Source organism: Ascaphus truei, chromosome 1 (assembly GCF_040206685.1).
Source record: "Ascaphus truei isolate aAscTru1 chromosome 1, aAscTru1.hap1, whole genome shotgun sequence".
Lineage (NCBI taxonomy): Eukaryota > Metazoa > Chordata > Amphibia > Anura > Ascaphidae > Ascaphus > Ascaphus truei.
The window spans coordinates 532,468,970-532,481,554 of record NC_134483.1 but is presented as its reverse complement, the minus strand read 5'-3'; positions in this window follow the sequence as shown (position 1 = coordinate 532,481,554).

The window sequence follows — 12,585 nt, the reverse complement described above, 5'->3', positions numbered from 1 at the left end:
TGTTAGCCAATATTGCATTATATTATATTATATGTTGTATAGAGATACATTGATTTTAACTTAATAATTATGTTTAATAAAGATGAATGTTTTGTATATGTCTGTCTGTGAACAGCACTGGGTTTTTTGCACCTCGCGCTATGTATGAGCGCTGAAGGGGTTAAAACTGTGATATTTCGTAATTGATGGCCCTATAAATACCCTAGAGACATCCCCCATCTAATTAGAACTCCTGACGAAGCATCTGGCGAAACGCGTAGAGTTTACAGTGAGGGAACAAGCTCTGAAGGACTGGCAGAACTCGATCTAAGGTCTCTTCTATTGGGAACTTCCGCCCTCAGCCGTGACGCGATAGCGGAAGTGACGCGACGGCTGTGACACACGCGGAAGAGAATCCTGGATACTGTGAAGCTGCCTACACCTGCACCACCATACAACGAGCTGTGGTTCTCTCCTCCACCTGATTTTTACATGGCGAATGTGAGTGTAATATACTCGTGTTATTTGTTTGAATAATACAATATTGGAATAGTATGCACTATTGTGGCTTTTCTTCTTATCCATACATATCCGTGCCTTGAGGGATTTCCCTGCTACCATTCAAAGGGCTCCAGTCAGAGAGAGAAGGATCTCTGACATGTGATATTTTCTGCGATCTATGTGAGTTCTATACTATAGATTACACCTATCTGCACAGTGTTTACCATCTGCACTATATATGTTATTTTCTTTTGCATATTTTGCTACACCTGCCTGCGCTCCTCCTCATCTCCAAGAAACAATCTACCCTTCTGGGACCCGGAACTGTCCCATCAGAGGAAGTTGAGCTGCACTTTACACTTATTTATTTTTCACTATTGGTGTTATATTGTGTGATATTAGTTGTATTCCCAACAACATTATTGGTTCACTTGGTAGCGCCCAATCCACTTCTCCACCCATCCCCTTCACCTTTCCCCACATCCCATTGTTTTGGGTTCATCCTATCCACCTGTCCTGACTACAAGACACTCCCTTAGAGTGCCCTTGCTATCTATATTGTTGATCCAGAACCTTGCACTGCATGTTCATATGTTAGGATCCAAGCGTTTAATACTCAATTTACAGTACTCCCCATTATTTTAAGTGGTTTATTAAAGTATGTTTTATTTTCTTCACATTTCACCCATTAGATGTATTGAGTGCCCATTCTAAGTTTCTTTTCGCTGTTCGCTCCCTTTAATAATAATTAAGTTTACATATTGTAAAAACATAATTTTTCATAAGTATATCCATAATAATCATCTTCCCTCTTTTCCTCCTTTTTCCTGTTTATTTGATGAGTTTTAATATATATATATATATATATATATTTCAGTTTATTATATTGTGATTTAGCTTAGTCTCTTTCAGATATATTTATCATTATTTCTATTTACATTTCTTTATAATAATTTTTATTATTCTACCACTAATTGTTGTTATACACTTTTGTCTGTTTTTTTTTTCAAATGGGATGTTGTGCTGCTGTTGTTGTTAATATATTACTTTTATAAAACACTAGCTGATATACCCGGCATTGCCCGTGATTTACCCCCCTTCACAGCTGGCTGGCCCCCACGTTCACAACTCCGTTCCCCTTCACAGCTCCGCCCCCCCCTCTTCACAACTCCGTCCCCCCCCCCTCCATCACATCTGCGGTCTCCCCTCCCTGCACCCCACATCACACTCCACCCCTCCTGGCCCCCACATCAGTGTCCCCCGCCTTGCACATCACATCACTCTCCGCCCCTTGCACCTCACATGACTCTCCCCCCCCCTTGCACCTCACATTATTGCCCCCCCACTGCATCACCCCCCGGCCCCCACCACATCACCCCCCGGCCCCCACCACTTCACCCCCCGGCCCCCAACACAGACTGTCACACACACACACACACACAGTGTCACACACACACACACACAGACAGGAGTAAGAGGCAGTGTAACACACACACACAGTGTAACACACACACACACACACAGTGTCCCCCCCTCCACACACACACAAACACAGTGTCACACACACACAGTGTCCCCCCACACACACAGTGTCACACACACACACAGTGACAAACACACACACACACACACAGGGACACACATACACACACACAAGTCACCTCTCCTTCCGTCCGCCGCCATCTTACTCCGCGAGGGAGGAAGGGGGTCCTTCCGGGCGCCGCCATCTTAGGCGCCGTGTGTCCACTGCCTGTCGGAGCACCGGGGGGGAGGTGAGTGGAGCACCGGGGGGAGGTGAGTGGAGCACTGGGGGGGTGGTGAGCGGAGCACCGGGGGGGAGCTGAGCGGAGCACCGGGGGGGAGAGCTGAGCGGAGCTCCGAGGGGGAGAGCTGAGCGGAGCACCGGGGGGGAGCTGACACGGGGAGAGGAGGAGAGCGCGGGGGCGCGCGGCGCGTGCTTGAGAGCCATGGGGGGTGTCCCGGGCACTCGCTCCGCTCCCCCGCTGACTGCAGCGGCGCCGGGGGGGGGGTGAAAGCGGGGGAAACAGGGAGACACAGGGAGAGGAAGAGGTGCGCGCGGGTCACGATGACTTGGAGGGTGTGGGTGTGTGTGTGTGTGTGTGTGTGTGTCGTCACTCCCCTCAGGCCAATGAGAGGTGTGGGGGCGGGCGGCCCAAGGGACCAGTGAGATTTCCCCTAGGGACACAGGAAGATGCAGACATCCAAACAGGCATACAGTGCTTTCACAAATATATAATAAGATAAATCGATTCCAATGTCATGGTATATATGGCAAATTATGTACTTTACACTAAATTAACATAGAAAAGTGTTCTTTTTATATTAAATGTATTTTCATTATTGGAAATGAATCCTTTATAGATATGGGCTTTATAGATTAGTGATATATTATCAGATTGACTGAAAATGATCGATTAGTCTTACTTAGATTTTGAAAAGCTTCTTTCTTAGAATTAGGATTTTATACCATGTAGATTGGATTTGGTTTGTTTGTTTTATTGAGCAAATATATGTTATGGTCACATACGTCCTGAGATTGAATTAAAATATGACTTTGCGCAATAAAACTTATGTTCTTATTCATATAGTAAGGCTAATCATTTATTGATTTTAGCCATTATTGATAAGGTCATTTGAGAGGGCATTGTGGCCATTATATACAGTATGTATTTTTGCTCTATTTCAATTGTTTTTTTAGTCCTCATTTTCAAACAGCTTATTGGATCTGCAGCTCCATATAAATATACTGTTGCCTTAGATGTTTATTTACATATGTATAGTTATTCCTTCATATAAACCATCCTTTTTCTACAGTGAGTGTCAATATTGACATTGATGGTTTGTTTATTTTTAAAATGTTGTCTGTCACCTTTTATTTTGTTAATAAAAATGTTTGTTATTATTCTCCTCTATATGGGACACCACGCGCGCATTCATATGACAGGAGTCCCATTTTGGGGTCCCGTCTTGGTGCGCATGCGCCTCTGCACTTCGCACCATTCCACTGTCTTTAGGCTTTGCTCCTCTTGCATTACGGTGAGCGAGCCAGGAGTGAGTTACTGCGCGAGCACGACCCTCCTAGGCCAACGCTCACCGTTGCATCTGCATGCATAACCTGGGTGGGGCTAGCGATGGCTGTGTGGGGGCGCATACGCATTATCATGACGCTTGGTGGCTCTGATTGATGCGTATGCGCCCTTGTGTTTTGAGCCGTTCTCCTGAGTTGGGCACTCTCCATATACAACACGGTGAGTGTGTCATTAGTTAGTCGCTGCGTGAGCGCGAGCCACTCATGCTGACGCTCACTGTTTGCATTGCTTACGAGTGACCGGAGCTAGCGTGCATGCCGCAGGAGCGTACGTCATCATGATGCACCAGGTGACCCTACGTGTCTTTCTAACTATCGACCTGTCTCCCTTCTGCCTTTTGTATCTAAACTCCTTGAACGTCTTGTATTCTCTCGCTTACTCCATTTTCTCAACACCTCTCTCCTAGACACTCTACAATCTGGCTTTCGCACTGCTCACTCCACTGAAACAACCCTCACTAAAATAACTAATGACCTCCATGCCGCCAAAGTCAGAGATCATTACACTCTGCTCATTCTACTCAACCTCTCTGTAGCATTTGATACTGTGGACCACCCTCTTCTCCTTCACATTCTCCATACTCTTGCATTCGTAACAAAGCTCTATCCTGGATCTCCTCTTACCTCTCCCATCGTACTTTCAGCATCTCTTCTGCTAACACCTCCTCCTCTATTGACCTCTCGGTGGGGGTACCACAGGGCTCTGTCCTGGGACCTCTCCTCTTTTCTCTGTAAACACTCTCTCTATGTGACCTAATCACAACACTTGGGTTCCAATATCACCTCTATGCCGATGACACACAAATTTACTTTTCGACCCCTGACCTTACACCTGCTGTACAGACCAAAGTTTCTGAATGTCTCTCTGCGATATCATCCTGGATGGCCCTCCGCCGACTTAAACTTAACATGGCAAAAACAGAGCTACTCATACTTCCTCCCAAACCTGGCCCCACTACCTCCTTCCACATTACTATTGGAAGTTCAGCCATACACCCAGTAGCGCAAGCACGCTGCCTAGGGTTCACACTGGACTCCTCTCTCACATTCTCCTCTCACATTCAAAACATTTCTAAAACCTGTTGCTTTTTCCACCGCAATATCACAAAGATACGCCCTTTCCTTTGTTGCTCAACTGCTAAAACTCTGACACAGGCCCTCATTTTCTTCTGTCTCGATCACTGTAACCTCCTGCTGTCCGGCCTTCCTGCCTCTCACCTGTCTCCCCTACAATCTATCCTAAACGCTGCTGCCAGAATCACTCTACACTTTCCTAAATCTGTCTCTGCGTCTCCCCTCCTGAAATCCCTCTCCTGGCTTCCTATCAAATCCCGTATCACACATTCAATTCTCCTCCTCACTTTTGAAGCTTTACACTCTTTTGCCCCTCCTTACATCTCTGCACTTATTTTTTGCTATGCACCATAGGGACTCACGTTTCGCTCAAGGAAGTCTTCTCTCTACCCCCTTTGTATCTAAGCCTTCTCCCACCTTAAACCTTTCTCACTGACTGCCCCACACCTCTGGAATTCCCTTCCCCTCAATACCCGACTAGCACCCTCTCTATCCACCTTTAAGACCCACCTTATAACACACCTGCTTAACTAAACATATGAGTAGCTCCTTGGCTAACACTATGCACCTGATACATAAAGCTTGGCCCCTTTCAGACGCACTTACCAGTTTGCCCTCCTACTGTACCTGTATGTTCCTCCAACCAATTAGATTGCAAGCTCTTCGGAGCAGGGACTCCTTTTCCTAAATGTTACTTTTAATTTCTTAAGCACTTATTCCCATGATCTGTTATTTGTATTCTTTGTTATTTATATGATTGTCACGAGTATTACTACTATGAAGCGCTATGTACATTAATAGCGCTATATAAATAAAGACATACATACATCCATAACTCTAATATTAACTCACTGATTAGTTGGAGGACTTTATTAAAAATGAGAATATCATTGTAGAGGGAGAGGGGGGTTGCCCGGTATTAAAGGGGTTGCCCCCCATATGGCCACTCCCTGACCTCACCAGGGAGGCAAGGGGTTAACTGGACTGCGGTCCAGGAATGTGGCTTACACCTTGTCATGTCAGGAAACTGTATGTTCCCCTGTTCCCATGTTTCATTATAATGTCAGTGTCTGCACCACACACACACACTGTGATTTAATTTACAGCGGAGAATTTTGTGTTAAAGTATGAAACGGTTTAAGTGGTATTTGTGTATCTCCTGTTCTGAAGGTCGCAGCAGGCTGAAACTTGGATCATATGATGTCCCAGTTCCAGCATTAAGATCTGGAAAGTTTGGACCCGCTGGACCTAACGGAACCGGATATTTGAATATGTCTATGTTGTAACTTTAATATTGTATTTCAAAGCGGGGATAAAAACCCACACAGTCTCCTTCACACAAAGGAATGCAAATGGTCAGGGGGGCGACCCAAAGTCTAGGAACCAAGTACTGATCAAAAGACTCTCTAATTGCCACTCTAATTGTTTACCTGAGGGCGGAGAAGCATCAAACTGGAGTGGTTTGTAAGTGTTATATCTACACCTACAAACAATGAAGATCCTGCCAGATACTTCATCTGGTAGACTGGTCGTCGCCCCTGATTTAATTATGGGGCTACAGAAATAAGACCCTCAGAGTCCCAGTACGCATGGGCTAACTAGCTGGGGGGCATGGGTTAAACTGTGTTCCAACATTAGGGATTGGATACAGATAATTGTTCCCCAATAATCTGTTTTCAATATTAAAGATAGGGTTACAAAGGTATATAAACTGTGTCAACCCTACAGTTGTTGTTCTTCTGATTTCACCTTGAATGTCACCGGATTGCTGGAGAATTGCTAGCTGATACTTCTCCATTCCCCAACCCTAAGTAAGTGTTACATTCTTGCCTGTTAATTGTACTATATTGCTGTGTTCACCTTTTTAAGGAATAAATATATTTTATTATATCTAACCCTCGTTCAGTTCAACCCAGATATTTGGTGTTTGTTATATCTTGTCATAAGTTACCGTGACAATCATGTGACGTCATCAATTGTGCATAATAACAGGTGCATATGCGGCATTGTGACAATAAGACAAATCAAATCATACCACATACTGTACTACATGGGTAAGAGGTGCCAAGGATAGGTGTTTCTCCTGCAAAAATAGACATTAGGCTGTAAAGTTTTAGGTGCAACCGTGTGCGTGTGGAGAGTACGGACGCAGCCGTGAAGATGGCGTCTGTCTAAGTATTGGGGAAATTAAGTTATGAGTGTTTATATATTGAATCAAGATTTTAAACTCCTTTTTAGAGCAGGGTTTTTTCTAAGTCGTAAAATCATCAACATAGCAGCTGATTTACGATAGGGTGGGCATATGTTGTTTTCAATTAGAAAAGTATGATATATAGGGCATGCCCTCTCTCACCTCCTCAACCCTCTTTCACCTCCTCAAACTTCTTTCATCTTCCCAACCCTCTCATCTTCCCAACCCTCTCTCACCTTCCCAACCTTCTCTCACCTTCCCAACCATCTCTGACCTCCCCAACTCTCTCACCTTCCCAACCCTCTCTCACCTTCCCAACCCTCTCTCACCTTCCCAACCCTCTCACCTTCCCAACGCTCTCTCACCTCCCCAACTCTTTCTTATCTTCCCAACCCTCTCTCACCTTCCCAACCCTCTCACCTTCCCAACCATCTCTGACCTCCCCAACTCTCTCTCACCTTCCCAACGCTCTCTCACCTCCCAACTCTTTCTTATCTTCCCAACGCTCTCACCTTCCCAACCCTCTCACCTTCCCAACCATCTCTGACCTCCCCATCTCTCTCACCTTCCCAACCTTTTCTCACCTCCCCAACCCTCTCTCACCTCGTCAACCCTCACTCACCTCCCAAACCATCTCTCATCTCCCCAACGCTCTCTCACACCCCCAACCCTCTCTCACACCCCCAACCCTCTCTCACCTCTCCATTCCAATTCTGTACCCAGTTTTGAAAATGAAATAAAAAGTTTTAAAAATGTAAAAATATTGAGATAGACAGAAGTGCACCCAGGTGGGTCAGTCCTAGCTACATCGTATGTACCACCTTCCCACCCCCCACAGCTACACAGCCGCCATATCCCCCCAGGTATTCAAAGAATACAAGAACAGTCATGGACCTAATCCCATTTTGTAAAGGCATCCCCACATCCCTGCCAATTTTTTTTTTACATTTTCTGTACCCCTTCCCATAGGTTTTATTTCTGAAAATCTACAATAAAATGTAAGTTGAAAAAATAAATACAGTAACAAGGCAATGACAAATAATGCAGATTCAAACACCGACACCCTTTTGCTGAGTTTAGTGAATCCTGTCGCTAGAACGCAATGGGATTACAGTTAGGAAACAAGGATTAGATTGAAATGTCCTCATAACATGGAGTCAGATTTCTTATTAGCATCCGTGCAACCATTGGTAGGATCAGTGAGGTTCCTCCATATGCTCAAAGTTTGCTCAGCAGTTACCAGCTCTCAGCTAAAAATAACATGCTTACAAATGCAGTGTTTGCACAGGACTGGTGAAATGAGACAGCAAGGCACATAGGCACACGAACCCTGAGCACTATTACGCAAAGCATGGTGCAGGATACCTACGGCATATGTAAGCATTATTTTACAGACACTCAAGCATTACTTCACCCTATACTCGTTTTAGAAAACACAAACCTTACTGAAAATAAAGTATTTTACCAGCTGGAACTTTAGCGAAAGCATGGATTAGAAATCGGGGTGTACATTTCTGTCTCAGCTTCTCTTGTTATTGCTCCATCCCACAACTCTTCTTGCTTATCTTTCCTGTGTTTCTACCCATAAGGCACACTTAGAGAAGCTGGGACCATTCAAAGCAAATAGGAAGGTGGTTTGAAAGAGTTGTATATTAACTGCAATGACTTAATGTGGAAACTGTTCATTTTCATATTAAGATTTCCATCAAAATGTTGAAACGTCTATAATTGGACTAAGTGATCCAATTTTAAAAATATACATTTTCCAGTAATTAAAAAAAAAGGAAGAAAGAAATGCTTATATCAGTGCTGGCGCCTGTCTCTTAGACCGGTGCCTGTCTCTTAGACCGGTGCCTGTCTCTTAGACCGGTGCCTGTCTCTTAGACCGGTGCCTCTCTCTTGATCTTTGTGTTATTTTGTGCTCCACTTCTTCCATTTTGAGAATTTCATTTTGATGTGAAAGGAGTAAATGACAGGGGTGGTACGGTGGTGTAGGTCATTTGTCCGTGGCGGTTTTACCACCACCAAATGACCACCGGCGCTTGGCCGCGACACACCCGCCACCGGGACACTCAGCTGCCGGTCGCTTAGCTGTTAAGGTAAGGGACTAACTTTACCACTTACCCTAAAAAACCCTAATGTTAACGCCTAATATTAACGCTACTCCCTACCCTACAAACCTTAACCCCTTCCCGTAAAACCCTTTACACTAAGCCCTTAACCTAAACACTAAAAGTTAACCCACTACCCTAACCACTAACCTAACCCCAAAAGTTATCCCCCTATCCTAAATACTAAAATCCAAAAAGGTAACCCCTATCCTAACCACTTAACCCCCTAAAGTTAACCCTGTACCCTAAAACTAAAACTAACCCCCTACCCTAAAACTAAAACTAACCCCCTACCCTAAAACTAAAACTAACCCCCTACCCTAAAACTAAAACTAACCCCCTACCCTAAAACTAAAACTAATCACCTAACCTAAAACTAACAACCTACCCTAAAGCTAAAACTAACCAACTAACCTAAAACTACAACTAACACCAACACCCTACCTAAAACTTACCTTTTTGGCAAATCGGCTGTGGTGGAGGGTCCCCCTACGGCTAAATGCCGGCGGCGAGTTGGTCCCATTCTGTAGCACAGACTAACCCAATGAAGCTGGCTACAGCTGTATGTTGTTGTCAAGTATGTCCTGGGTTCCATTATACAATGCAGCATACCATGCAATCCAGCATACAAAGCAATGCGGCATACCATGCAATCCCGCATACCATGCAATCCACCATACCATGCAATGCAGCATACCATGCAATCCAGCATACAAAGCAATGCAGCATACCATGCAATCCAGCATACAAAGCAATGCGGCATACCATGCAATCCCGCATACCATGCAATCCACCATACCATGCAATGCAGCATACCATGCAATCCAGCATACAAAGCAATGCAGCATACCATGCAATCCAGCATACAAAGCAATGCGGCATACCATGCAATCCCGCATACCATGTAATCCACCATGCCATGCAATCCAGCATACAAAGCAATGCGGCATACCATGCAATCCCACATACCATGCAATCCACCATACCATGCAATCCAGCATACCATGCAATCCAGCATACAAAGCAATGCAGCAAACCATGCAATCCAGCATACCATGCAATCCAGCATACAAAGCAATGCAGCAAACTATGCAATCCATCATACCATGCAATCCAGCATACCATGCAATCCAGCATACAAAGCAATCCACCATACCATGCAATCCAGCATACCATGCAATCCACCATACCATGCAATCCACCATACCATGCAATCCAGCATACCATGCAATCCACCATACCATGCAATGCAGCATACCATGCAATCCACCATACCATGCAATCCAGCATACAATGCAATCCAGCATACCATGCAATCCAGCATACAAAGCAATGCAGCATACCATGCAATCCACCATACCATGCAATCCACCATACCATGCAATCCAGCATACCATGCAATCCAACATACCATGCAATCCAGCATACCATGCAATGCAGCATACCATGCAATCCAGCATACAATGCATTGCATACCATGCATTGCATACAATGCAATCCAGCATACCATCCAATGCAGCATACAATGCAATCCAGCATACCATGCAATGCAGCATACCTTGCAATGCAGCATACAATACAATGCATCATACAATGCAATGCAGCATACCATGCAAACCAGCATACCATGCAATCCACCATACCATGCAATCCAGCATACCATGCAATCCACCATACCATGCAATGCAGCATACAATGCAACCCAGCATTCAATGTAATCCAGCATACCATGCAATGCAGCATACAATGCAATCCAACATACAATGCAATCCACCATACAATGCAATCCAGCATACAATGCAATCCATCATACAATGCAATCCAGCATACAATGCAATGCAGCATACCATGCAATGCAGCATAAAATGCAATTCAGCATACAATGCAATGCAGCATACCATGCAATCCAGCATAGCATGCAATCCAGCATACCATGCAATCCAGCATATAATGCAATCCAGCATACCCTGCAATCCAGCATACCCTGCAATCCAGCATACCATGCAATCCATCATACAATGCAATCCAGCATATAATGCAATCCAGCATACCATGCAATGCAGCATAACCTGCAATCCAGCATACCATGCAATGCAGTTTACAATGCAATCCAGCATACAATGCAATCCAGCATTCAATGCAATCCAGCATACACAGCATACATTGCATTGCAGCATACAATGCAATCCAGCATACAATGCAATCTACCATACAATGCAATCCAGCATACAATGCAATGCAGCATACCATGCAATCCAGCATACAATGCAATCCAGCATACAATGCAATCCATCATACAATGCAATCCAGCATACTATGCAATCCAGCATATAATGCAATGCAGCATACCATGCAATCCAGCATACCAAGCAATTCAGCATACAATGCAATCCACCATGCAATGCAATCAAGCATACAATGCAATCCAGCATACAATGCAATCCAGCATACAATGCAATGCAGCATACCATGCAATGCAGCATAAAATGCAATCCAGCATACAATGCAATGCAGCATACCATGCAATCCAGCATAGAATGCAATCCAGCATACCATGCAATCCATCATACAATGCAATCCAGCATATAATGCAATCCAGCATACCCTGCAATCCAGCATACCATGCAATCCACCATACAATGCAATCCAGCATACAATGCAATGCAGCATACCATGCAATGCAGCATAACCTGCAATCCAGCATACCATGCAATGCAGTTTACAATGCAATACAGCATACAATGCAATCCAGCATTCAATGCAATCCAGCATTCAATGCAATCCAGCATACACAGCATACATTGCATTGCAGCATACAATGCAATCCAGCATACAATGCAATCTACCATACAATGCAATCTACCATACAATGCAATCCAGCATACAATGCAATGCAGCATACCATGCAATCCCATACAATGCAATCCATCATACAATGCAATCCAGCATACCATGCAATCCAGCATATAATGCAATGCAGCATACCATGCAATCCACCATACAATGCAAACCAGCAATCCAGCATACAATGCAATCCAGCATACCATGCAATGCATCATACAATGCAATCCAGCATACAATTCAATCCAGCATACCATGCAATCCATCATACCATGCAATCCAGCACACCATGCAATCCAGCATACAATGCAATCCAGCATACAATGCAATGCAGCATACCATGCAATCCAGCATACCATGCAATGCATCATACAATGCAATCCAGCATACCATGTAATCCAGCATACAATGCAATCCAGCATACCATGCAATACAGCATACCATGCAATCCAGCATACAATGCAATCCAGCATACCATGCAATCCAGCATACCATGCAATCCAGCATACCATGCAATCCACCATACCATGCAATCCAGCATAGGGCATCATGCAGTAAGCAGCGAAAAAATGCATTAGCCAGTTTATTAATTAGCCATGTTTTTGACGTGTTAAACTGGCTGTATGCTGTAAGGGGCGAATCCCTGGCGAATGAATTAGCCACCACCATTTGATAAAATGGCGAGTAACCGGTGGCGAGACGGCTGCCTGGCGAGAAGCTGCCGAGAAGCTGTCCCCTGCCGAGTTGTGTTTGCAGCCGAGAGAGATCCGCTGCTCTCT